The sequence below is a fragment of the Equus przewalskii genome, chromosome 22 (genome assembly GCF_037783145.1).
Source record: "Equus przewalskii isolate Varuska chromosome 22, EquPr2, whole genome shotgun sequence".
NCBI classification, from domain to species: Eukaryota; Metazoa; Chordata; class Mammalia; order Perissodactyla; family Equidae; genus Equus; species Equus przewalskii.
The window spans coordinates 14,416,717-14,444,631 of NC_091852.1; the positions used below are offsets into that span (position 1 = coordinate 14,416,717).

General features: G+C 38.6%; 2 long non-coding RNA genes across 2 annotated transcripts in view; both read right to left on the bottom strand.

Annotated features, from left to right (window-relative positions):
• LOC103540681 (uncharacterized) overlaps window positions 1–27,915 on the bottom strand; it is a 314,942-nt gene that overhangs the window by 83,773 nt on the left and 203,254 nt on the right. The gene's annotated exons all lie outside the window — the stretch shown is intronic.
• Window positions 975–27,093, bottom strand: LOC139078680 (uncharacterized). The gene is made up of 3 exons (XR_011531696.1): window positions 25,340–27,093; window positions 25,048–25,207; window positions 975–3,393 (listed from the first exon to the last, which is right to left on the bottom strand). It is a non-coding gene; the product is annotated as an uncharacterized lncRNA (long non-coding RNA).

Genomic DNA, 27,915 nt, shown 5'->3' on the forward strand with positions numbered 1-27,915 from the left:
TCACACATCTATTTCTCACAGTTTTGATGGCTGGGAAGTCCAAGAGCAAGATGCTGGTATTCAGTGTCTAGGGAGCGCCATCTTCCTGGTTTGTAGACAGCTGCCAGCAATCTTCTTGTTCTAATATCCACATTTCGTGGGAGAGTAAATAGGGGGTGGGAGAGAAAGAGAGAGAAAGCTCTCTAGTCTCTTCTTATAAAGGCATTAATCCCATTATGGGGGCTCCACCCTCATGACTTCATCTAAACCTAATTACCTCCCAAATGCTCCACCTCCAAATACCATCACATTAAAGATTAGGGCTTCAACATATGAATTTTGGGGTGACACAAACATTCAGTCTATAGCAACATGGGGTCTTTCAAAGGGCCTCCAGCCTGGGACCTGGGAATCTGTACTCACATTGATTGGCAGTGGGGACTGTAACTTGACAGATCCAATGAAAAAGGTGTTAGTGCCGATAGAGAGAGAAAGACAGAACACTTTCCGCCTAAGAGGGGAAGGGTGGGAAGAGGGAGTGGCAACACGAGAGGTGACAGCACAAAACCTGACTCAGTGGTCATGTGAGATGGCAGAAGTAGCAGGAGCCAGTCCAGGCCACCTAGAAGTGCATTTTGGCACCAGCAGCAAGAGCAAAATTTAATTAGCTTCTGAAGGAGTTGCTGGAGGCTTCACTGAATTAGTTATGTTTTATTACCATAATTAATATGATATAAACCTTTAATATTCTCTCCCTTATCCTAGAGCTGATGTGTTTTGGGAAAAGTGAAATGTACATCTATTTCATGGTGTTGTAACAGGACCTGGAAAAACACATGAATGAGACTGTGAGACTTAACTGCTGTTAACCTCAGTTGTTCTTTTTACAAAATGAAAACATTAGTCTAGGTGATTGCCAAGGTCTCTTTAATTTTTTATTCTAAGGCATAATCCCTTTCTTTAAAGACCATGGGAGGGAAGGACATTAACACTTATAACTGTAAAAAATTTTTTTTAATTTTTAAAAATCAACATTTACATATGCAGAAAACTCAAGATAATAATTACAACTATAATAATAATATAATATCATATTAATTATTCATATAATTATACAAAATGAGATTTCAGTAGAGTGGATAGAAACAAGATAATTATATCTATCTCATCTCTCTATGTATCTGTGAAATCAATACAATTCCTGTGTACCAGCAATAGCTGGTTAGTAACTAATAAAGTAACAAGAATAAGATGATTACATTTAAAATAAGAGGAAAAAAACAGCAGTTAACCAGGAACAATGATAACAAAAAATTTGCAAAACCCACAGAGAGCTATAAACTTTCCAGAGAGTTATAAAAGATTTGAGTAAAGGACAGTCATAAAATATTCCTGGATAGAAAGTCTGAATTACATTGATCTTTATACCTTTAGCTATCACTCTTTTCTGTTTTTCCCTTCTGCTATTTTCACTCTATAAATCCTGCCTGGGAGATCACATCCACCCTTATAGCTTAGTCCATCCTTCAAATACTGAAGACAACCAAATTTGTGCTCCAGATGGTCTTACTCTCATTCAGACTTCAATAGCCTGTTGGACGTGTAGTTCTGGGTGTACCACATACATCTCAAACTTAACATACACAAAAATTAGCATCTTCTCATCTCATATTCACCTTTCCTGCATTCCCTCTCAGTGAATGGAACCAACATGTACCCAACCGTCCTGTGCTATCAGCTCTCATTCCTCCCTCTCCCTTATATTCAGCATCCAATCAATCACCAATTTCTGCCAATTTTACCTCCTAAATATCTTCCAAATATACCAAATTATACTTTGTCAGATCCACTATATTCTCTCCATTCCTGGTACCACTACCCTAGTTCAGGCCAGCATCAATTTTCTTTTCCTTTGATTTATTAGAACAACGAATGTCCCTGACAAAATTTTTTACTCCACTCCAATTGATCCTCTATGTTGCAGCCAGACAGATCTTCCTTAAATGTGAATCTGGTCAAGTCACTCTCTTATTTAAACCTTTTCAATGATTCCCCATGGTCTTCAGGGTAAAGGCAATGATCCTTAACATAGTTTGGCTCCCCTGTCCGGAACCAACCCTCTGTACTCTGCTCCAGCCATGCAGAATTGTTTTCAGCTTCTCAAATGCACCAGGCTCTCTATTGACTCTCAGATTGTCAGGTTGTTGTTCCATCCATCTTCAACTTCTCTCTCGTCTGTTTGCCTGCCTACCATGAACCTCAGGACTAAACTTAGATATCACTCATCCAGGAATCCTCATTGACTCCTAGTGTGGAATAGACCCTTACCATATGTTCCCCTAACACCTTGTGCCTCTTTTCTCAGTGCCCATGGCTCACTAGGTTGTACACATTGATTATTTCCTGTTTCCTGCACTAGAAACAATGAATGTGAGGGCAGGAACTATGTCCACCTGATAAACTGCTGTATCCTCATGCCAAACACAGTTTCAGACACACACCAGGCACTCAATGATTATGGGATGAAATAATTTATTAATCATAGACCCAAAATGATGAAAGCAGTAATATTGGTAAAAGAATAGACAGATCAAGGAGTGACATCAGCATCATGGTGGCATGAGATTCTCCTTTTGTTTCTTTCCTTCAATCTACAACTAGGTAGGATATTCATAACTCAACAAAGTTTCCTCTGCTCAGCACACCAGGACACTGGAGGGATCCACACATCTGTACATCTGAAGGCGGGTAGACTGGAATGCATAGAGGTGGTGAGACCAGGGAAACAGCAGAGATGGGGCCTGAGACCACACCTCCCTGGCTGCAGCAGCTGAGCCCACAGCCCCAGTAATCCCAGTAGCAGTGGGGGAGGTGGGGCCCATGACCCTCGCCCCCTCTCCAGCTGCAGTGGTGCCTTCACCCCCAGAGAACCTGATAGCATCAGTGGAGGAGCACATGTGACTCCAGTCCCCCAGCCACGGTGGCACTTATGGCCACAAGGAACCCAGGCTCCACAGGGAATGTGACCCTGGCCCCCTGAGAGAGCAGTGGCAGCTCCTGCAACTCCACCCTTCCTGCTTTTGGTGGTTGTACCTGGGAACCTGACAACCTTGGGTGCAGTGAAGGTGCCAGTGACCTTGGCTCCCCTGCATCAACCACAGCAGCAGTGTTAGTGACCCAGGCAACCTTGGACACAGCAGAGGTGCCTGCCATCCCAGTGACCCTGGTGGTGATGCATGTGACCACAGCAAAACCAGCAGCAAAGGCACCAGCAACCCTGGAGGCACAAGCAGAGATAACAAAAACACTGGCAACACCTCTGATGGAGGCGGTGGAGGGGGGAAATGCCAGCTCTCAAATATAGCCAGAGGCAGCTCAGGTAAGAGAACTCCAAAACTTGTGCTACACCGCCACCTACAGGAAAACAAAAGAAAGATTTAATTACTAATCTATTGAACTATTAGAATCAAAGTAAACAAAGCTTTACCTAAAAAAGGAAGGAGTTCACTACTTCAAATACACTGGCAGAGGGACAACTCAACAAGCACCATGAAAAATTATGGTAACATGGTATCACAAAAAGAAAATGCTAATTCTCCAGAAACCAAATTTATAGACATGGAAGATTGTGATCCAACTGATAGAGAATTCAAAATAACTGTCATGAAGAAATTCAATGAGCTACAAGGAAACTCAGAAAGGCAGTTCAATGAGCTCAGTAATAAAATGAATGAGCTGGGGTACTTTATCAAAGAGATGGAAACTCTAAAAAGGAGCCAAACAGAAATTCTGGATCTGAAGAATTCAATACATAAAATGAAGAATGCACTAGAAAGCACTGAAAATAGAGCAGACAACATGGAAGAGAGAATTAGTGAACTCGAAAACAGATATCTAGAAATGATTCAGGAGGAATAGGAGAAAGAACTAAGGTTTTTAAAAAATGAAGAAACTCTAAGAGAAATATTTGACTCCATTAGAAAAAGCAACATAAGAATAATGGGTATTCTAGAAGGAGAAGAGAGGGAGAAGAGAGCAGAGAGCTTATTTAAAGAAATAACAGGTGAGAACTCCCCAAACCTGAGCAAGGAACTGGATATACAAGTCCACAAAGCTAATAGAACACCAAATTAGCTCAATGCAAAAAGACATTCTCCAAGACACAATATATGAAAACTGTCAAAAGTCAATACTAAAGAAAACAAATTTTTTTTTGAGGAAGATTAGTCCTCCTCTTTTCGCTGAGGAAGACTGGCCCTGAGCTAACATCCATGCCCATCTTCCTCTACTTTATATGCGGGATGCTTACCACAGCATGGAATTCCAAGCAGTGCCATATCTGCACCGGGGATCTGAACTGATGAACCCTGGCCCACTGAAGCAGAACATGCACACTAAACTGCTGTGCCACCGAGCCAGCCCCTAAAGAAAAAATTTTAAAGGCAGTCAGGGGCAAAAATATCCCAATAATCTACAAAGGTGCCCCTATTAGGCTATCAGCAGGTTACTCAGAAGAAATACCACAGGTCAGGAGAGAGTGGAATGACATATTCAAAATATTGAAAGATAAAAACTGCCAGTCAAGAATACTGTATCCAAAAAAGTTATCTTTCAGATATGAAGGAGAAATAAAGATTTTCCCAGGCACACAAAAGCTGGGGGAGTTCACCACCACTAAACCAGCCTTACAAAAAATGTTGGAAGGAGCTCTTATACCTGAAATGAAAAGGCAAAAGTGCACAAAACTTTGAGTAAGGTGTTAAATAGAGAGAGAGAATCGAAAATTGCAACTCTATTTCAGAATAGGATGTTAAATAACTAATTATAGCATAAAGGTTAAAAGGGAAACAACATTAAAAATTACTATAGGTCCCAGCCTCGTGGCTGAGTAGTTAAAGTTCCATGTGCTCTGCTTTGGCAGCCTGGGTTCACAGGTTTGGATCCTGGGCGTAGACCTACTCCACTCACCAACCATGGTGTGGGGGTGTCCCATGTATTAAAAAAAAAATGGAGGGAAACTGGCACAGATGTTAGCTCAGGGCTAATTTTCCTGAAGCAAAAAAAAAAAAAAAAAAAAAAAGAGGGAGAAAGAGGAGGAAGATTGACAACTGATGCTAGCTCACAGTGAATTTTCCTCAGCAAAAAAAAAAAAAAAAAAAAAATTATAGCTGCTTCAATTTAATAACAAACAAAAGAAAAAGGCATAATTTTTGACAACAAAAACACAAAGGGGGAGGACGAAAAGGTTGGAACCTATATAGGGAGATGAAGATAAGATACAATCAGCTTAAAAAAGGATTATTTTATCTATGAGACATTTTATACAAACCTCTTAGTAGCCAAAAAACAAAAATTTAGAGCAGAAACAGTAAAAAAAGATGAAACTGAGAAAAACATCATAGAACACCACCAAGATAAAATGGCAAACAGAAACACAAAAGAAAAGAAACAATGGAGATAAAAAGCAATCAGAAAATTTAAAACGGCACTAGTAAGTCCTCATATATTAGTAATCACTCTAAATGTAAATGGACAGAAGTCCCCAATCAAAAGGTATAGAGTGGCAGGATGGATTAAAAAACAAGACCCACAACATCAACAACATGGCGGTGTGAGCAGTTTTCTCTGTCTCTCCCCTTTCAAATCTACAACTAACTGGACATTCATTGGTCAACAAAGGATATCCACATAGCATCTCAGGATGCCTGAGAGACCCATGCTGCTATACATCAGAAGGTGGACAGGCTTCTTCCCAGGTGGAAAGTGGAGATAGGTGAAAACTCTCTGACCCCTGACCCCTGGACAGCCTAGTACCTGCAAGTGACTTTCTCCCAGCGGACACACTCATAGCATTGCCAGGCACCAAGGGCGGGCGCGTGCATGCACTGGCAGAGTGATGGTGGAAACAGGTGACTACAGCCCTACCTAAGTCCACTGCAATTGCACCTAAGCCCAGGGGGAAAATCCATGGTCCCACAGCAGCCATGGGGAAAGCATCTACTCTGGATTAGCAGAGAGGTGCTGCCCAGCACTCAGAACACTGGGAGGCTCCAGGAATGGAGGATCCCGGGCAGGGCGGCAGCCTGCCACCCGCCTCTGATTCACGGACTCTGGCAGTGTCCCAGAGGGGGCAAGGGATACCCAGTGAGCCCATGTGAGTGGGCGGGTTGAGGCCCCAGTGGCCCTGCTCCGCAGTCCAGGGGGACATTCCACAGTCCCACAGCAGCCAAAATGAAAGCCTCTGTGCAGCATTAGTAGAGAGGCCCCGCCTGGCAATCACAAGGCTGGAAGGCCCTGAGGCAGAAGTAGCACAGCTGGGTGAGCTAAATACAGACTGTAGTAGATGCCCATAGCTCTGCTGTGGCCCATAGTGGACACATGAGATCTCGCGGGCCCTGACAGTGACAGAGCTGTGAATCTCGGTGAACCTGCTCCAGCCGCGGTGAAAGCCCATCACACTGCTGCAGACCCTAAGGAGGGAGTGCCTTTAGGTGGTCTGCGACAGTAGGCACCAGCAACCTGAGGCCCCCTTGCGATTGTCCCCACAGCTAACAAGAGACCCCACAGGACCACTGTGACTACGAAGAGGGGCTCAGGTCCAGTCAGCAAGAGCTGACAGGGATCCTGGTCAGTGCAGATTAAATAGCTGCCCCCACTCCAGTAGATGCAAGTGGAAGCAGTAACTAAACTCTATCTTTATGCAGAGGCACAAATCCACACCATCAAGCAGTGTGAAAAAGTATATTAAATCTCCAGAACAGAAGGAAAATGACAAGTACCCAGAAAACAATCCCAAAGACAAAGAAATCTATAACCTAAATGACAATGAATTCAAAACAGCCATCATTAAAAAGTTCAATGAGTTAAAAGAGAATACAGATAGACAACTCAACGAGTCCAGGAGCTATGTCACAAAAGAGCTTGATATTATAAAGAAGAACCAATCAGAAATATTGGAGATAAAGAACACAGTGGAGGAGATTAAGAAAAATCTGGACTCTCTGAACAGTAGGGTTGATAATATGGAGGATAGAATTAGCAATTTGGAGGATAGGAATATAGAAATGCTGCAGATAGAGGAGGAGAGAGAACTAAGACTAAAAAGAAATGAAGAAACTCTCCGAGAATTATCTGACTCAATTAGGAAATGCAACATAAGGATTATAGGTATCTCAGAGGAAGAAGAGAAGGAGAAGAGGGCAGAAAGCCTGTTCAAAGAAATAATGGCTGAGAACTTTCTAAACCTGGGGAGAGAGATGGAACTCCATGTGACAGAAGCCAATAGATCTCCAAACTTTATCAATGTAAGAAGACCAACCCCAAGGCATATAGTAGTGAAGCTTGCAAAAGTGAATGACAAAGAGAAAATACTAAGGGCAGCAAGGCAGAAGAAAATAACCTACAAAGGAACCCTCATGAGGCTGTCAGCAGATTTCTCAGTGGATACCTTACAGGCTAGAAGAGAGTGGCATGATATATTCAAAACTCTGAAGGACAAAAACTTGCAGCCAAGAATACTCTATCCAGTGAAAATATCCTTCAAACATGATGGAGAAATAAAAACTTTCCCAGATAAACAAAAGTTAAGTGAGTTCATTGCCACAAGACCTCCCCTACAAGAAATGCCCAGGGAGACCCTCATACCTGAAAAATCAAAAAAAAGAAAAGGGGTTAAAAAACCCAGAGCAAAGGAGATAAGCAGAAAGACAAAATCAGAAAGTTGCAGTTCTCCATCAGAACAGGTTAGCAAATATTAAGTATAACATTAAAGATAAAAGAAAGGGAAACACCAAGAATAAATATAATCTTGTCATTTTAACCACAAACTCACAACACAAGAAGGAAGAAAAAAAAAATCTGACAATAACAACCTAGAAGGGGAAGAGGAAAGGAATGGAATGTCTTAATCTAAGGAAATAAGAGGCTATCAGAAAATGGACTATCTCATCTATGAGATGTTTTATACAAACCACTTGGTAACCACTAAACAAATAACAAGAATAAAGACACAAACTACAAATAAGAAGAAAGCCAATATAGAAATCTACCTACCTGAACTAGTAGTTCAAAAATCATGGGATGAGAAACAAACGAAATGCAAGAGAACTGGAAAACAAGTGATAAAATGGCAGCGTTAGGCTCCTACATTTCAATAATCACTCTAAATGTAAATGGATTGAACTCTCCAATCAAAAGACAGAGTGGCAGGATGGATTAAAGAACAAGACCCAACAATATGCTGCCTCCAGAAAATACACCTCAGCCCCAAAAACAAACACAGACTCAGAGTGAAGGGATGGAAGACAATACTGCTAGCTAATAATGAACATAAGAAAGCAGGTGTCGCCATACTTATATCAGACAAAGTAGACTTCAAAGCACAACAGATAAAGAAAGACAAAGAGGGGCAGTTTATAATGATAAAAGGGACACTCCACCAAGATGACATAACATTTATAAATATACATGCACCCAACACAGGAGCACCAAAATTTGTAGAACAACTATTAACAAAACTAAAAGGAGACATTAACAACAATACAATAATAGTAGGGGACCTCAACACCCCATGAACACCATTGATAGATAATCCAGACAGAAAGTCAACAAGGAAATTACAGAATTAAATGAAAAATTAGACCAAATGGACTTAATAGATATACATAGAACACTCGATCCAAAAACAGCAGGTTACACATTCTTCTCAAGTGTGCATGGAACATTCTCAAGGATAGACCATATCTTGGGAAACAAAGCAACCCTCAATAAATTCAAGAGGGTGGAAATAATATCAAGCATCTTTTCTGATCATAATGCTATGAAACTAGAAATCAACTACAAGAATAAAGCTGGGAAAGGGGAGAAAATGTGGAGACTAAACAACATGCTACTGAACAAACAATGGATTACTGAATAAGTTAAAGAAGAAATCAAATATTATTGGGAGACAAATGAAAATGAAAACACGCCATACCAACTCATATGGGACGCAGAAAAAGCGGTCCTAAGAGGGAAATTCATTGCAATACAGGCTCATCTCAGTAAACAAGAAAAATCTCAGATAAGCAATCTCAAACAATACCTAACAGAATTAGAAAAAGAAAAACAAACACAGCCCAAAGTCAGTAGAAGGAGGGAAACAATAAAAATTAAAGCAAAAATAAACGATATTGAAACAAAAAAGACAGTAGAAAGGAGCAAAGAAACAAAGAGTTCATTCTTTGAAAAAATAAACAAAATTGACAAACCCTTAGCCAGACTCACTATGAAAAAAAGAGAGAAGACTCAAATAAATAAAATCAGAAATGAGAGAGGAGAAATCACAATGGATACTGTCGGTGTCACAATCCAATGTACACATCAGGATAGATGCAGAGAGGGCTGATGGCCACTCTGAGTTTATTATAACCAGCATTTCAATATATACATATCTTACATCTGTTAAACATACACAGGTGTTCTGGATGAAGTAATTAGCGAATGCCAAGAATTCTTAATGATTTCTCAAGGAGCCCTCCCTCGGCCTCTGTTTTGATATTATCATGTTTTTGCTGTGCTTGTATATTTTTATCTCAGAGCAGGCAAGCCTCCTAGGCAATGGCCCCTCTTGCTCCCGATATTGATATCGTGTCTCCATCTGTGCCCCCAGGCAACCGTGCCTGGCTTACAGTGCCTCCCCCTGGAGGTCTTACCTGTCATTGGCTGACCAGCCTTCTCACCTCTGGGTCACAGTTTGTTGGCAAGCCTTTTCCAGTGATTATTAACCCTTCCTGCATCAGGGCAGCTACAGATACCACAGAAATACAGAGGATCATAAAAGAATACTATGAAAAACTATATGCCAACAAATTGGACAACCTAGAAGAAATGGATAAATTCTTAGACTCTTACAACCTCCCAAAACTGAAGCAGGGAGAAACAGAGAATCTGAATAGACCAATCACAAGTAAAGAAATCGAAACAGTAATCAAAAACCTCCCCAAAAATAAAAGTCCAGGACCAGACGGCTTCTCTGGAGAGTTCTACCAAACATTCAAAGAAGATTTAATACCTATCCTTCTCAAACTATTCCAGAAAATTGAGGTAGATGGAGCACTCCCTAACACATTCTATGAACCCAACATCACCCTGATCCCAAAACCTGACAAGGACAACACAAAGAAGGAAAACTACAGGCCAATATCACTGATGAACATAGATGCAAAAATCCTCAACAAAATTTTGGCAAACTGAATACAGCAATACATTAAAAAGATTATACACCATGATCAAGTGGGATTTATCCCAGGGATACAGGGATGGTTCAACATCTGCAAGTCAATCAACGTGACACACTACATTAACAAAATGAGAAACAAAAACCACATGATCATTTCAATAGATGCAGAGAAAGCATTCGACAAGATCCAACATCCATTTATGCTAAAAACTCTCAATAAAATGGTTATAGAAGGAAAGTACTTCAACACAATAAAGGCCATATATGACAAACCCACAGCCAACATCATACTCAATGGGAAAAAACTGAAAGCCATCCCTCTGAGAACAGGAACAAGACAAGGGTGCCCACTCTCACCACTCTTATTCAACATAGTACTTCAGGTTTTGGGCAGAGCAATTCAGCAGGAAAAAAGAAATAAAAGGAATCCAAATAGGCAATAAAGAAGTGAAACTCTCACTGTTTGCAGATGACATGATCTTATATATAGAAAACTCAAAAAAAAAATCCATAGGAAAACTATTAGAAATAATCAACAGCTACAGCAAAGTTGCAGGGTACAAAATCAACATATATAAATCAGTAGCATTTCTGTACTCTAACAACGAACTAACAGAAAAAGAACTCAAGAACTCAATCCCATTCACAATTGCAACAAAAAGAATAAAATACCTCAGGGTGAATTTAACCAAGGAAGTGAAAGACCTATACAATGAAAACTGCAAGACTTTCCTGAAAGAAATTGATGACGACATAAAGAGATGTAAAGACATTCCATGCACATGGATTGGAAGAATAAACACAGTTAAAATGTCCGTACTACCTAAAGCAATCTACAGATTCAATGCTATCCCAATCAGAATCCCAATGACATTCTTTACAGAAATTGAACAAAGAATCCTAAAATTCATATGGGGCAAGAAAAGACCCCAAATTGCTAAAGCAAACCTGAGTAAGAAGAACAAAGCTGGAGACATCAGAATCCCTGACTTCAAAGCATACTACAAAGCTACAGTAATCAAAACAGCATGGTAGTGGTACAAAAACAGGTGCACAGATCAATGGAACAGAATTGAAAGCCCAAAAATAAAACCACACATCTATGGACAGCTAATCTTCAACAAAGGAGCTGAGGGCCTACAATGGAGAAAGGAAAGTCTCTTCAACAAATGGTGCCGGGAAAACTGGAAAGCCATATGTAAAAGAATGAAAATTGACCATTCTTTTTCACCATTCACAAAAGTAAACTCCAAATGGATCAAAGACCTAAAGATTAGACCTGAAACAATAAGTCTTCTAGAAGAGAATATAGGCAGTACACCCTTTGACATCAGTATCAAAAGGATCTTTTCAGACACCATAACTCCTCCGATGAGGGAAACAATAGAAACAATAAACAAATGGGACTTCATCAGACTAAAGGGCTTCTTCAAGGCAAGGGAAAACAGGATTGAAACAAAAAAACAATGCACTAATTGGGAAAAAATATTTACAAATTATTTCTCTGACAAAGGGCTAATCTCCATAATATATAAAGAACTCACACGGCTCAACAACAAAAAATCAAACAACCCAATCAAAAAATGGGCAAGGGACATGAACAGACATTTCTCCAAAGAAGATATACGGATGGTCAATAGACACATGAAAAGATGCTCATCATGGCTGATCATCAGGGAAATGCAAATCAAAACTACACTAAGATATCACCTTACACTTGTTAGAACGGCAAAAGTATCCAAAACCAAAAGTGACAAATGTTGGAGAGATTGTGGAGAAAAAGGAACCCTCATACACTGTTGATGGGAATGCAAACTGGTGCAGCCACTATGGAAAACAGTATGGAGATTTCTCAAGAAATTAAAAATTGCAATGCCTTATGACCCAGCCATCCCACTACTGGGTACCTATCCAAAGAACTTGAAATCAGGAATTCCAAAAGTCCCATGCACCCCTATGTTCATTGCAGCATTATTTACAATAGCCAACACATGGAAGCAACCTAAATGCCCATCAACTGATGATTGGATAAAGAAGATATGGTATATATATACAATGGAATACTACTCAGCCATAAAAAATGATAATGTCATCCCATTCACAACAACATGGATGGACTTTGAGGGTATTATGTTAAGTGAAATAAGCCAGATAGAGAAAGACGAACTCTGCATCACTCCACTCATAGGTGGAAGTTAAACATATAGACAAAGAGAACTGATTGGTGGTTACCAGGGGAAAGGGGGGTTGGGGGAAGGGCACAAAGGGTAAAGTAGTGCACCTACAAAATGACTAACAATAATGTACAACTGAAATTTCACAAGGTTGTAAACTATCATAACCTTAATAAAAAGTTAAAAAGAAAAAAAAAAAGACCCAACTATATGCTGCCTTCAGGAGACTCATCTCAGCTCTAAAGACAAGCATAGGCTCAAAGTGAAGGTGTGGAAGATGATACTCCAAGCAAATGGTAGCCACAAGAAAGCAGGTGTAGCCATGCTAATATAAGACAAAATAGACTTCAAGCCTAAAAAGGTAACAAGAGACAAAGATGGACATTATATAATGATAAAGGGAACAATCCATCAAGAAGATATAACAGTTATTAACATATATGCACCAACATAGGAGCTCAAAAATATACAAAGCAATTATTAACAGACTTAAACAGAGAAATTGACAGCAACACAATAATAATAGAGGACTTTAACACCCCACTTACATCAAAGGATAGATCATCCAGACAGAAAGTCAACAAGGAAACGCTGGCCTTAAATGACACATTAGACCAGATGGACTTAATAGATTTATACAGAACATTCCATCCAAACCAGCAGAATACACATTCTTCTCAAGTATACATGGTACATTCTCCAGGATAAACACATGTTCGGCTAGAAAACAAGTCTCAATAAACTTAAGAAGATTGAAATCATATCAAGCATCTTTTCTAACCATGACAGCATGACCTAGAAATCAACTACAAGATAAAAGCTGAAATAATAAATGACATGCTTCTGAACAACTATTGGGTTAATGAACAAATCAAAGGAGAAATCAAAAAATTACCTGGAGACAAATGAAAATGAAAATATGACATACCAAAAGGTATGGGATTCAGCAAAAGTGGAAGTTTAAACTAAGATGGAAGTTTGTAGCAATACAGGCCTCCCTTAAGAAAAAAAAAACTGAAATAAATAATCTAACCTTACACTTAAAGGAACTAAAAAAAAAAAAAAAAAAAAAGGAAGAACAAACAAAACCCAAAGTCCTTAGAAGGAAGGAAATAATAAAAATCAGAGCAGAAATAAATGAAATCGAGACTAAAAAGACAACAGAAAAGATCAATGAAACTAAGAGCTGGTTGGTTCTTTGAAAAGATAAACAAAAATGACAAACCCTTAGGTAGACTTACTAAGAAAAAAAGAGAGAAGGCTCAAATAAATAAAACCAGAAATGAAAGAGAAGTTACAACAAATACCATGGAACTACAAAGGATCATAAGAGACTATTACAAACAGCTATATGCCAACAAATTAGACAACCGAGAAGAAACTGATAAATTCTTAGAATTATATTATATAGGCTTCCAAGACTGAATCATAAAGAAATAGAAAATTTGAATAGTTCACTAGTAAGGAGATTAAAACAGTAATCAAAAACCTCCCAAAAAATAAAAGTCCAGGACCAGATGGCTTCCCTGGTGAATTCTACCAAACATTCAAAGAAGACTTAATGCCTATCCTTCTCAAACTGTTCCAAAAAGTTGAAGAGGAGGAGAGGCTTCCTAACTCATTCTATGCAGTCAACATTATCCTGATACCAAAACCAGACAAGGACAACACAAACAAAGAAAATTACAGGCCAGTATCACTGATGAACATCGATGCAAAAATCCTCAACAAAATACTAGCAAATCGAATACAACAATACATTAAAAAGATCATACATCATGAGCAAGTGGGTTTTATTCCAGGGATGCAGGGATGGTTCAACATCCACAAAGCAATGTGATACACCACATTAACAAAATGAAGAATAAAAATCACATGATCATCTCCATAGATGCAGAGAAAGCACTTGATAAGATATAGCATCCATTTATGATAAAAACTCTAAACAAAATGGGTATAGAAGGAAAACACTTCAACATAATAAAGGCCATATATGACAAACCCACAGCTAATATCATTCTCAATGCAGAAAAACTGAAAGCTAGCCCCCTAATAACAGGAACCAGACAAGGATGCCCACTTTCACCACTCTTATGTAACACAGCATTGAAAGGCCTAGCCAGAGCAATCAGGCAAGAAAAAGAAATAAAAGGCATCCATATTGGAAAAGAAGTGAAACTGTCACTCTTTGCAGATGACATGATTTTATACGTTTAAAACTCTAAAGAATCCACCACAAAACTTTCTGAAATAATAAATGTATACAATAAAGTTGCAGGATACAAAATCAACATACAAAAATCAGTTACATTTCTATACACTAACAACGAAGCAGCAGAAAAAGAAATTAAGAACACAATCCCATTTACAATTGCAACAAAAAGAATAAAATACCTAGGAATAAACTTAACCAAAGAGGTGAAAGATCTGTACACTGAAAACTATAAAACATTGTTGAAGGAAATTGAAGAAGACACTAGGAAATGGAAAGATATTTCATGCTCTTGGATTGGAAGAATCAACATCGTTAAAATGTCCATACTTCCTAAAGCAATCTTTAGATTCAACACAATCTCTGTCAAAGTGCCAATGACATTTTTCACAGAAATAGAACATAGAATCCTAAAATTTATATGGAACAAGAAATGACCCCAAATAGCCAAGGGCATGTGGAGTAAAAAGAACAAAGTTGGACATATCACACTCCCTGATTTCAAACTATATTACAAAGCTATAGTAACCAAAACAGCATGGTACTGGCACAAAAACAGACACACAGATCAATGCCACAGAATCAAGAGCCCAGAAATAAACCCACACATATATAGACATCTAATTTTCAACAGGGGAGCCAAGAGCATGCAATGGAGAAAGAAGAGTCTCTTCAATAAATGGTGTTGGGAAAACTGGACAGCCACATGCAAAAGAATGAAAGTAGACCATTATCTTATACCATACACAAAAATCAACTCAAAATGGATTAGACTTGTATGTAAGACCTGAAACCATGAAACTTCTAGAAGAAAACATAGGCAGTATGCTCTTTGACATCAGTCTTAGCAGCATATTTTCAAATACCATGTCTGACCAAGCATGGGAAACAAAAGAAGAAATAAACAAATGGGACTACATTAAACTAAAAAGCTTTTGCACAGCAAAGGAAACCATCAACAAAACAAAAAGACAACCTAACAATTGGGAGAAGATATTTGCAAACCATATGTCAGATAAGGGGTTAATATACAAAATATACAAAGAACTCATACATCTCAACAACAAAAAAAACCAACCAACCAACTAAAAAATGGGCAAAGGATCTGAACAGAGATTTCTCCAAAGAAGACATGCAGATGGCCAAAAGGCACATGAAAAGATGTTCAGTGTCATTAGCTATCAGGGAAATGCAAATCAAAATGACAATGAGATATCACCTCACTCTGGTCAGAATGGCTATAATTAACAGGACAGGAAACAACAAGTGTTGGAGAGGATATGGAGAGAAGGGAACCCTTGTACACTACTGCTGGTGGGAGTGCAAACCAGTTGCAGCCACTGTGGAAAACAGTATGGAGTTTCCTCAGAAAATTAAGAATAGATCTACCATTTGATCCAGCTATTCCACTGCTGGGTATTTAACCAATGTACATGAAAACACAAATGCATAAAGATACATGCACCCCTATGTTCATTGCAGGCTTATTCACAATAGCCAAGACTTGGAAACAACCCAGGTGCCCATCAAGGGACAAATGGATAAAGAAGATGTGGTATACATCCATAATGGAATACTACTCAGCCATGAGAAATGATGAAATCTGGCCATTTGTGACAACATGGATGGACCTTGATGGTATTGCGCTATGTGAAATAAATCAGATGGAGAAAGTCAAATACCATATGATCTCACTCATAAGTAGAAGATAAAAATGACAACAAACAAACACATAGAGACAGAGATTGGATTGGTGGTTACCAGAGGGGAAGGGGAGAGGGAGGAGGGTGAAAGGGGTGATTAGGCACATGTGTGTGGTGATGGATTATAATTAGTCTTCGGGTGGTAAACATGATGTAATCTACACAGAATTAAAAATATATTACAATGTATACCTGAAAATTTTGTAATGTTATGATCCAATATTACTGCAATTAAAAAAAAAAAAAGAAAACAGGATGATGCCAGATAAATCACCAAGGAAATAAAGAGACATAGAACAAGAAGTAGAAATAAATGATGAACAACAATTAAAAAATTCAACTTCAGTCGTAATAATAGAAATGCAAATTTTTTTATATGAGACAACTTCTTTTAACCTTCACATTAGTAAATATTTTTAACGTAAAAATTCTAGTCATACAAGGGAGTGGTGAGACATTATTGAGGGAGTGAGAAAATGATACAACTTTTTTTTTTGAAGGGTTGGGATTTTTTTGTTTTTTCTTTTTTTGCAGGGGATGATTCGCCCTTCCCTAACATCTGTTGCCAATCCTCCTCCTCTTTTCTCCCTGACAAAGCGGTACATAGTTGTGTATAGTTGTAAGTTCGGTTCTTCTATGTGAGCCACTGCCACAGCATGGCTACTGACAGACAAGTAGTGTGATTCCACGCCGAAGAACTGAACCCAGGCCACTGAAGCAGAGCACACAGAACTTTAACCGGTAGACCCTCCTGGCTGGCTCTTGATACAACTTTCTATTAAGCAATTTGCAATATGATCAAAAGTCCTTAAACCTTCTAAGAATCTAGGATTCTTTGAACTTTGAAAAATCAAGACTGAAGAAACAATCCAAAGTGGAAAAATTTCGTCCACATAAATATTAATCACAATGTTATTTGTAACCATGTAAAAAAGGGAAATATTAAACAAGAAACTGGTTAAGTAAATTCTAGCATATCAACAGACTAGAGCGTTTTGTAGCCATAAATAGGTAGGTAGGTAAGTAGATGCAAAATTGCATAGAAAGTATACTACCTTTGTAAAATTAAGTACACACAAACACACACACAAAGAGGCTACAAGGAAGTAAATATGTTACATATGCTTCCTTCTAGGTTAAGGGATAGAGAGACTGTTATTCTCTTCTTTATATGTTTCTGTATTTCCACATTTTCTGCAGCGAGTACATATTACTTTCATAATCCAGCAAAACAAAAATAACAAAAATTGATAGATTCTAATATACAGCTAAACTGACTCTGTAGAAATAATCAAGACTAATGGAGCCCGGTATTGACTTCTGTGTTGAAAAAGGCCTGTGGGCTATGAATGTGGATGAATCCTGGAGCCCAGGAATGTGACCAATGAATGTCTTGTACTGCTTGTTGGCACCGTGAGGGCTCAGGAATGCTGGAGAGGAGTGAGGGGATGTGGCCGAGGTGCTGTGTGGGGCCTAGAAACCACAGCGAGTGGGAAAGAGAGCACTGGGAAGCACTGAAGGGACCCCAAGGGCCCTGGAAACAGGGAACCTGAAATTACAGATGGGGATATAAGATACAGACCAGTAGATTTAGGAAACATGAGCTTAAAACATCCCACAGTTTCTAGAATATTGGAAGTGAGAAGTCAAATGAGCTAGAGATGAGGCCTCCGGGCCACCATGTTGCAAGCCTGTTTCAAAGTGAAAACACGGTATTCCAGGAAATCCCTTAAAAGTGATGATGCCCAGCTCTGAAAATAAGAATAGTCACAAGAAAGGGAGCCTGGAGAAGAGGGGGCTTTGAGAAGCCTTTCAAAAAAGAAGAGAGAGAGGAGCAAAAAGACCTCCATGTGCCAGGGAAACTTGGGAAAATCAATGGCCTTTGCTCAGAGCTCTATGTTCCTACACGTGATACTGGCATTAAAATGAGCTTTAAAGCACAAGAAAGTGGATTCGTTAGAATTAAGTTCACTACGAGTGACAGGAACCCCCAAAATAACAATGATTAGAACAATAACTTACAAGTTTGTCTTTATCTAGAGTATAAGCCAAGGGGCAAGCAGTTGAGCACTGGGTAGCCTATGCACAGTATCAGAGATCCAGGCTCCCTCTACCTTATTGTTTTGCCATGCATTAACTCCATTCTCAATGCCACCTCAACTTCTGGGATCGCTCATCTACATCCAGTCATCTTGTCTCCATGATGGTCAGCAGTGGAAGAGGAAAAGGGCAAAGAAAGAATGGCAAGGGACATTTCCAGATGCCCCTGCTACCTGACACTTCTGCTTATATCCCATTGGCCAGAACTTAGTCACAGGGTCACACCTAGAAGCAAGAGAAGCTGGTAAATGTAGGGTTTATTCCAGGTAGCCAAGTGTCCAGCTCAACATTCTACTACTATGGAAGATGGGGAAGAGGGTACTGGGAGATAAATAACAGTTTCTTCCAAAGACAGATTTCAATAAATGAGGTAAGAGGGAGAGAACATCCAAAGGAGGGAACACTTTGTGCAAAGTCAAAGAAGGGTGAAGAGCATCATGTGTTCAGGAAATAGTGAATACCATCCACCAGCTGGGGGCTGCCGATTCAGCCACATGTATCTTTAGGTTTAGCATGAAATGCATGTTTGTCTTATGGGGGATGGGTGAGGAGACAATGATACAATGTCTTATATGATTTTTCTAGTCTCCTTACTTTTTATATTTGGTGCAATTTGCATCAGTTAACATGCTCATGGTGTGTTGGTAGTTTGTTTTTTAAAGCAGTTACTGTTCCAAGTTTGTTCTCATCTCTAGAGAATTATTAAAATGACTCAAACATCCGCAAGGATGTGAACTTCAGACTGCTGTGTATATTCTCACCCTGGATTTAAAAAGCATAGGTGTGCCAATGCTAGCTACCCACAACCAGAGAGATCTGAGCCAACTTGCTTTGCCCAAATTGGCAATTTTTGTCCTCTGCAATACTGCATCTGAGAATACAAGTAAAACAGGCATATGACATTCAAAGGTGAGACAGTTGAAGAGTCATTACAGCATGCCAGATGATTATGTCCCACAGAGCCAGAAAAACAGCATTTTGTGCAAAGTATGATTGCTTCATGGCTTCATTTCCAGCAAACTTGATTTGAAACAGGAGAGATCTTTCCCTTAAACCCTGTCCTCTTAGCCCTGATTCCAGAAAATAAACATGACGACATTTATCTGGCCCTTGGGTGGGTCTCAAAAATTTTGGACAAATGCCTCCATATGTTGCTGCAATTGAATGTCTTGAGGAAAATGTGGTCAGTGATGGAGTGACAGGAAATGCAGCCCATTTGAGTATCCAGGGTCAAGTGTTCTTATCCATAAAGTGCAGCATCAAGGTGAGCTTGTGCTCACTGTAGAAGAGACTTGGTGATGGGAACACACTTGTCTCTGAAGAAACTACGAGACAGGCTGCACAATAGCCATCTTTGCAGCGATATTCAGTGTAGAGATCCTGGAGCAAACGCTACCTTTGGGGAAAGCCTTTGGCGGAGGAGGACATGGCCAAACAGCTGGAATGAGTTACCTACTACACAGAAACTGGCCCTGGCCTTGTTCACACTGCAGACATCTTTATGCCCCCAGTTTAAGAAGCGTTGTCTACAGGGAATATAATTACCATTTCTCATTGCTGTGTTCTGGCATTTTCTTACAGCAAATGAGTTTGGTGCATTAAAATTTTTGCTCTGGAAACAGCTGGCTCAGCTCAAATAGCTTGAAGAAAAATGAAAGCCCTGCTTACCCCTTTACAAGTTTCATGTTTGGGCATGAAATCATGCGATCGAATCCTTAACAGCCCTGGAACTTTTCTTGGGACAAAATGCTTCGTATAGTGCTCTTAGTCTTCCCTTTGTAATTACAAAGTAGAGGAAATTAAGAATCATCTTCTTTTGAGCATTTCAAAAGACATGACTTATATGACCTTCTGTCACTTGTGCACCGGCTGCAACATTTTTGCCACATCCAGACCCCCAGATATGTGTTTAATTGACAAAAGCCGTGAGCAGAGCAGTGTGGTAATATGTCACCACTTGAATTTCTAAAGAAATAAACAAAAACCTATATCATGGCTTACAGACAACTGCACTCCATCTAAGTGTTTCACATGGGATTACACTATTAAAGAACACATTTGCTAGCTGGAGTCAGTCTGGGGTGGCAGGGAGGCGATTTAAGAAACATCATTTTTCCACCCGCATGAAGGTGAGGCTACTGATGATCTGGATGATCTGGAATCAAAGGACCCAGGCTGGAGTTAGGATCTGTCCTTCAAATATATATCAACTTCTCTGATCCATACCTTCCTGACGTAGATAAAATGGAGGTGGTGATAATACGTCAATGCTACTATTGTACTATTATTATATTATGCTTTAGAATAGTTGTTAGAATTAACAGAGCATTTTATAACTTTTTGAGAGATGTTTAACAAATGAATGAATCATATGTGCTTTCTGTTGGTTAGATTCTCCCCCCAGTGGTAGGGAGGGGTCTATCTAGACCACCTGTTACTTGCTTCTAACACCTGGGGCAAAACCTCCTGCACTTAAGAGGAGACGAGTTGAGATCCATGGCATCATTTGAGGCAAATGAGCAGCTTTTCCTCTGCCCCACATGGAGCTTTAACTCCAGACCTTGGCACATCCACTAAAGAACTGAGCTAACCCTATCATCAAGTGGACAAGAGATAACAGGTGCTAGTGAGGACGTGGTGAAAAGGGAACCCATATACACTCTTGGTAGGAAGGAAAATTGGTCCAACCACTATGGAGAACACTACGGAGGTTCCCCAAAAAATTAAAAATAGATCTATGATACAATCCAGCAATTCCTCTTCTGGGTATATACCCAAAGGAAATGAAAACAGATTTCAATTAGAAATATGCACTCTCATGTTTATGGCAGTATTATTCACCATAGCCAAGATATAGAAACAACCCAAATGCCCAACAGTGAATAAATGGATAAAAAAGATGTGGTACATATACACAATGGAATATTATTCAGCCATGAGAAAGGAGGATATCCTGCCATTTGTGACAGTATGGGTGGACCTTGAGGACATTATGCTAAGTGAGATAAGTCAGATAGAAAAAGACAAGTACTGCATGATATCACTTACATGAGGAATCTAAAACAGTTAAACCTATAAAAAACAGAGTAAAATGGTGGTTATCAGGAGATGGGAGGAGGATAAGAGTGATGGTTTTTAAGGGTACAAACTTATAACGTGTAGTAAATAAGCCATAGAGATCTATTGCACAGTATATTGAATACAGACAATAATATGTAATGTGACAAATATTGCTACATCAGCAATCATAACATGACATATAAATCCATCAAAGTAACATGCTATACATCTTAAACTTACATAATGTTACATGCCAAATTTATTCAATCAAAAAAAAAATAACTGAGCCAACCAGCCCAGACCACAGTTAAGCTGGTATTTTTGACCCTCTGAAAACATAACCTTTTGGAGATGAATATGCTCAAGTTCACAGAAATTGGAATATGAGTTGGCTAAAAAAATGTTTATAATCTGGCCAAATATATTTTTGGTGAGAATCTAGGGGAAAAAAAAAGCCTGTGTAGTAAGTAAGGGAAAGGAGGTGAGTCCAAAGCTTGTCTTGGGCTGACTGCGTGACTTGAATAGAATAGTTTTCCTGAGTTGCTGCAATTTGTGGGCTGGTTTGCATGGACCTCAGCAAATCAGACTATTGGCATATTTTTGTTAAATCTATCTTAGCTTTCCGGAGAGCGAACCATTAGGAAAGGCCATTTCCCCGTTTTGTTAGTTTGATTCATGCTCCAAGCTCCTCTAAACCATTAGAGAATGAAAACGTTCATTAACACTATTCTCTCTTTGCAGATCTCCTTTCTGGTGGGCGAGGGTCTATTCCTGCCTTTACTTCAAGGAGAACTTAAGTAAAAAGACCACACAAGGAGCAACACGAAAAAAATGTGGCAGCAAAAGTCATATGACTAGACATTATTTAGTTATTTAAGTTTTATTTTTGGAGCAAAATTTTCAGCAATATATCTTGTTTTCACTTAGGGGCAATAGGAAAGAGATGACAATCTTCAGTCATCCATGAACCAGCTTCAAAATTTCTGCCATATCTGGGACCTCCAGATATATGTTTAATAGAAAAAAAGCAATGTGCAAAACAGCTTGAATAATATGCTACCAGTTAAGTTAAAAAAAAAAAAACTACATATAAAACACACACACACTGCTATGAACATAATATATCCCTGAAAATATCAGTAAGAAACTGTTGACTGTCGTTGTCTTTGTGGAAAATTTGGGTGACTAAAAGACAAGAGTATACCTTTTTGTACTTTTTGAATATTGTACCATTTGTATACACTATCTGGTCACTAAAATAAATAAAACAGCTTTACTGAGATATAACATTATGGTAGTTTCAGGTATACAACATAATGATTCTATATATATGTATATATTGCAAAATGATCACCAAAATAAGTCTACTTAACATCCATCACCACACATAGTTATAATTTTTTTTCTTGTGATGAGAACTTTCAAGATCTACTCTCTCAGTAACTTTCAAAAATACAATACAGTATTGTTAACCATAGTCACCATGCTGTATATTATATCCCCAGGACTTATTTATTTTATAACTGGAAGTTTATACCTTTTGACCTCTTTCATCCATTTCCCCCACCCCTACGCCCTTGCCTCTGGCAACTACCAATCTGTTCACTGTAGCTATGAGTTTGGTTTTTGTTTTGTTTTTTTTTAGATCCACATATCAGTGAGATCTTATGGTATTTGTCTTTCTCTGTCTGACTTACTTCACTTAAACAACCTCAAGGTCCATCTATGTTGTCACAAATGGCAGGATTCCTTATTCTTTATGGCTGAATAATATTCCATTGTACACATATTTTATATACCACATCGTTTTTATCCATTTATCCATTGATGGACACTTAGGTTGTTTCCATGTCTTGGCTATTGTAAATAATGCTGCAATGAACATGGGGTTGCAGATATCTTTCCAAGTTAGTGTTTTTGTTTCCTTTATATAAATACCCAGAAGTGGAATCATTGGATCCTATGGTAGTTCTATTTTTAATTTTTTGAGGAACCTCCATTCTGCTTTCCATAGTGGCTACACCAATTTACATTCCCAGCAACAGTGCATAAGAGTTCTCTTTTCTCCACATCCTCGCCAGCACTTGTTATTTCTTGTCTTTTTTGTAATAGCCATTCTAAGATATGTAAAGTGACATCTCATTGTGGTTTTGATTTGTACCTCCCTGATTATTAGTGATAATGAGCACATTTTCATGTATCTGTTGGCCATTTGTATGTATTCTTTGGAAAAATGTCTATTTAGATCCTCTATGTTCGCTTTTTTTTTGTTGGTGGTGGTGAGGAAGATTGACCCTGAGCTAACATCTGTGCCAGTCTTCCTCTATTATGTATGTGGGACGCTGCTACAGCATGACTTGATGAGTGGTGGGTAGGTCCGTTCCTGGGATCCGAAGTCAAGAACCCAGGGCTGATGAAGCAGAGCACACGAAGCTAACCACTACACCACCAGGCCAACTCTTGTCTGTCTATTTTTTAATCAGATTTTTTGTTCTTTTGTTATTGAGTTGTATGAGGTCTTTACATGTTTCGGATATTAATCCTTTATCAGATATACAATTTAAAAATGTTTTCTCCCATTCAGTAGGTTGCCTTTTCATTTTGTCATTGTTTTCCTTTGCTGTGCAGAAGCTTTTTAACTTGATTTAGTCCCATTTGTTTATTTTTGCTTTTCTTGCCTTTGCTTTTGGTGTAAAGTCCAAAATATTATCGCCAAGACTGATGTCAAGAAGCTTACTGTCTGGGTTTTCTGGCTTCAGATCTTAGTTCAAGTCTTTAATCCATTTTAAGTTGATTTTTGTGTATGGTATAAGATGGTGATCCAGTTTCATCATTTGTATGTGGATTTACAGTTTTTCCAACACCATTTATTGAAGAGACTGTCCATTCCCCATTGCATATTCTTGGCTCCTTTGTTGTAAATTAATTGTCCATATATCCATGGGCTTATTTCTGGGCTCTCTATTTTGCTCCATTATTAAAAACTATTTTTTAATAAAAAGAAAATTTAACATCACCTCGACTAGAACATAACTGTGAAATAGAACTAATACACTGTTATCTGCGTCCTGCTCTAGATTTGTTGAAAGGGGAGATTTGCCAAGGTTAGAGACGTGTTAAAGACTAGAACCAGAGTCTTTCTCCTTTATGTACTCAGAAGTGTTGAAAAAGAAATTGATCACGAGAATGAGAAGACCAGCCAAAGACTGGGAGAAAATATGTGCAAAAAACACTTCTGATAAAGGGACTGTTATCCAAAATATACAAAGAACTCATAAAACTCAATAAGAAAATGAACAACTCAATTTAAAAATGGGCAAAAGGCCTGGGTACCTCACTAAAGAAGATATACGACGGCAAATAAGCATATTAAAAGATGCTCCACATCATATGTTATCAGGAAAATACAAATTAAAACAATAATGAGATACCACTACACATCTATTAGAATGGCCAAAATCCAAAACACTGACAACACAAAATGCTGGCAAGGATGTAGAGCAACAGAATCTCTCATTCATTGCTGGTGGAAATGCAAAATGGTACAGCCACTTTGGAAAACAGTTTGGTGGTTTCTTACAAAACCATACGTACTCTTACCATATGATCCAGCAATCACGCTCCTTGGTATTTTCCCAAATGAATTGAAAACTTATGTCTTGACAAAATCTGCATATGGATGTTTGTAGCAGCTTTTTTCATAATTGCCAAAACGTGGAAGCAATCAAGATGTCCTCCAGTAAGTGAATGGATAAATAAACTGTGGTACATCAAGACAAGGGAATATTATTCATCATTAAAAAGAAAGGAGCTATCAAGCCATGAAAAGACATGGAGGAAACTTAAATGCATATTGCTAAGTGAAATAAGCCAATCTGAAAAGGCTACATACCGTTCAATTCCAACTATATGACATTCTGGAAAAGGCAAAACTATGAAGACAGTAAAAAGATCAGTGGTTCATCTGTCAGTGGCCATGCTGTGGTGGCAGCTCACATGCAAAAAGAAAAATAATCAGTGGTTGCTGGGGGTTATGGGGGAGGAAGGGATGAACAGGCAGAGCACAGAAGATTTTGAGGGTAGTGAAACTACTCTGTAACTGTCTATAGTTATAACTATAACCATAACTATATATATAATATATATGAAAGTATGTCTATCTGAAACTATAACTACAAATATATGCCATTATATATTTTTCCAAACCCATAGTGTATACTATAGATGCTGGGTGATGTGTTAAAGTAAGCTCATTGACTGCAACAAATGTATCCCTCTGATGTGGGATGTTGAGAGTGGGGAAGGTTGTATGTGTGCACTGGTGGGGATGTATGGGAAGTCTTTGTACTTTCTGCTCAGTTTTGCTCCGAACATCAAACTTCTCTAAAAAATAAAGTTTATTAACTAAAAAAGAAATGGAAACATTTCTAACATTCTGAATTTACGACAATGCCATTAATACCATGTTCATGCCCTACTTAAAATCTTCACCCTTTGGGAAACTCTAGTATCACAGATGGGCATTCAACTTGGGAATCATGGTTTCCAGTCTTGGGTGCTCACCGTTTTCTAAATCTATTTAATCTATCTAGTGTTAATCTTTCTCATCCAGACTGAGATCCTTCTCATCCTTCTATTTCTCAAGGATTGAGTGGGATTAAATGAGATAAGACATATGAAAATACTTAGAAAATAATATACAAATAAAAGAAATTATTATGTCTAGAATATCTTACAGTAAATAGTTCAAATAGTTTATATGAAATAACATATTTTTGTCTCTTCAGGGATTTTGTTTCCTCTCTTGTATCTTGAAATAAGTATTTCCAGGAGTAGGCTGAGAATTGGGGGAAGTCAGAGATTAGAAAAAGTTATCCAAGTGTCACAATGAACTCAGAGAATGGAGTAAGTGGACATATTACATATCCCAGCAGAAACAAAACAAAGAAGGAGGCGAAACTTTAATAAGCAAGAATGGGAACTGTTTGGGTGGCTTGTGTGACAGGACACAGGAATGCCTTAAACCTGAAAGGGAAGGAGAGGAGGCAGTGAGTGCTTTAGCCAGACAGACATGAGGCCCAGGCTGCCATTCCATCCTGAGGCAGGATGCTGAGCTCCTCCTGGTCAGGCCTTTAGCTAAGCAGTGGAGAAATCCCGACTTAGAGCACTTATTCTTCTATCACAAATATAATTACATTGTGAGAACAAGTGCTCTGTAAGAGGCTGCATCTATATGACACCACAACACATCAGTCAACCATCTTAGACAAGGGAAACAACCAGTATGGTTATCTTTTTCTTGTGTTGTGTTTCATGAAATGTATAGGTATTCACTGGGAAGAATTCAGATATCCATGGGGAATAAGAACTAGAATATCTAGGCTGAATAAAGGTAAATGCTTATTTTACAGAAAAATATCTCAGAGCCTTTAACTAACACACTACCTATTTCCTAGAGGGATATAGGTAAGCAGTGTTCTCCTAACACCTGACTACGAGTTCTCTCTACTCCACACAATCCTACCTCTCCCTTATTTTTTTATGTAACATTTATTAACAACTATATTTTCAAAACTTTGAACTAAGCATATTGAGCAATGCAGGCAGGGACTGCCTTGGGCTATACTGCTCTGAATCCCCCACTGTGTATTCAATAAAGGGTGGAGGAATAGATGAATAATTTAGAGAAGCCAGAATTAGCTGCTTTTCTACAACTGTTCTCTTAAAGAATATAATCTTCAAGGCCCCTTCCAAAAGACTAAAAAACATAGATCTATTGTTTCGTAAACCGCTTTAAGCAATACCTATGCAAACACACACCCCACACAAACTCTCATTTTCTTCCAAAGAATGCACACACAGAGAGTGTCCCCTCCACAATTTTTTATGCCAGTGCTAAGAAGTGTATTATAAGAGTAAGTTAACCCAGAGAACACTTCACTGGGATCTTCAGACCCCATTATTTCTCAGCATAATTAAATTTTTATTAGACTAAATTGCGCTTTTTCTGGACATCTCAATAAATTTAGTACACAACCAACTTTTAATGCACCATTACATAAGACCCCAAAAGAAATTTAAAGAACACTATCCCTTACCAATATGTTCAAAATTCTCAATTTTATAGAAGAGTCCCCTCAGACATATGTTACTCACATTATCGTGGCGTGACTTTCAAGGTGCTTTTTTCCAAATAAGAAAAGGAAGGAATCAATAGAATTAGCACAAGAAGGCTTTTGGCTGGCAAGGAAGTGAAAGGTAAAAATGGAAAGACTTTAAATAAGAGGGATGTGGTTTTTGACAACCCAGACATATTGGCCCAAATTATGAAGCCAAGCAAAACGGAGAAAAATTCAGCTCTGAAACTACAACACTTTCTTTATGATGCTTGGGAAATAAGGACAATGGCCGAGATGCTGCAGTCTCCGAATTCGTTCACCACCCACCACATATCCATGCCCCCACCCC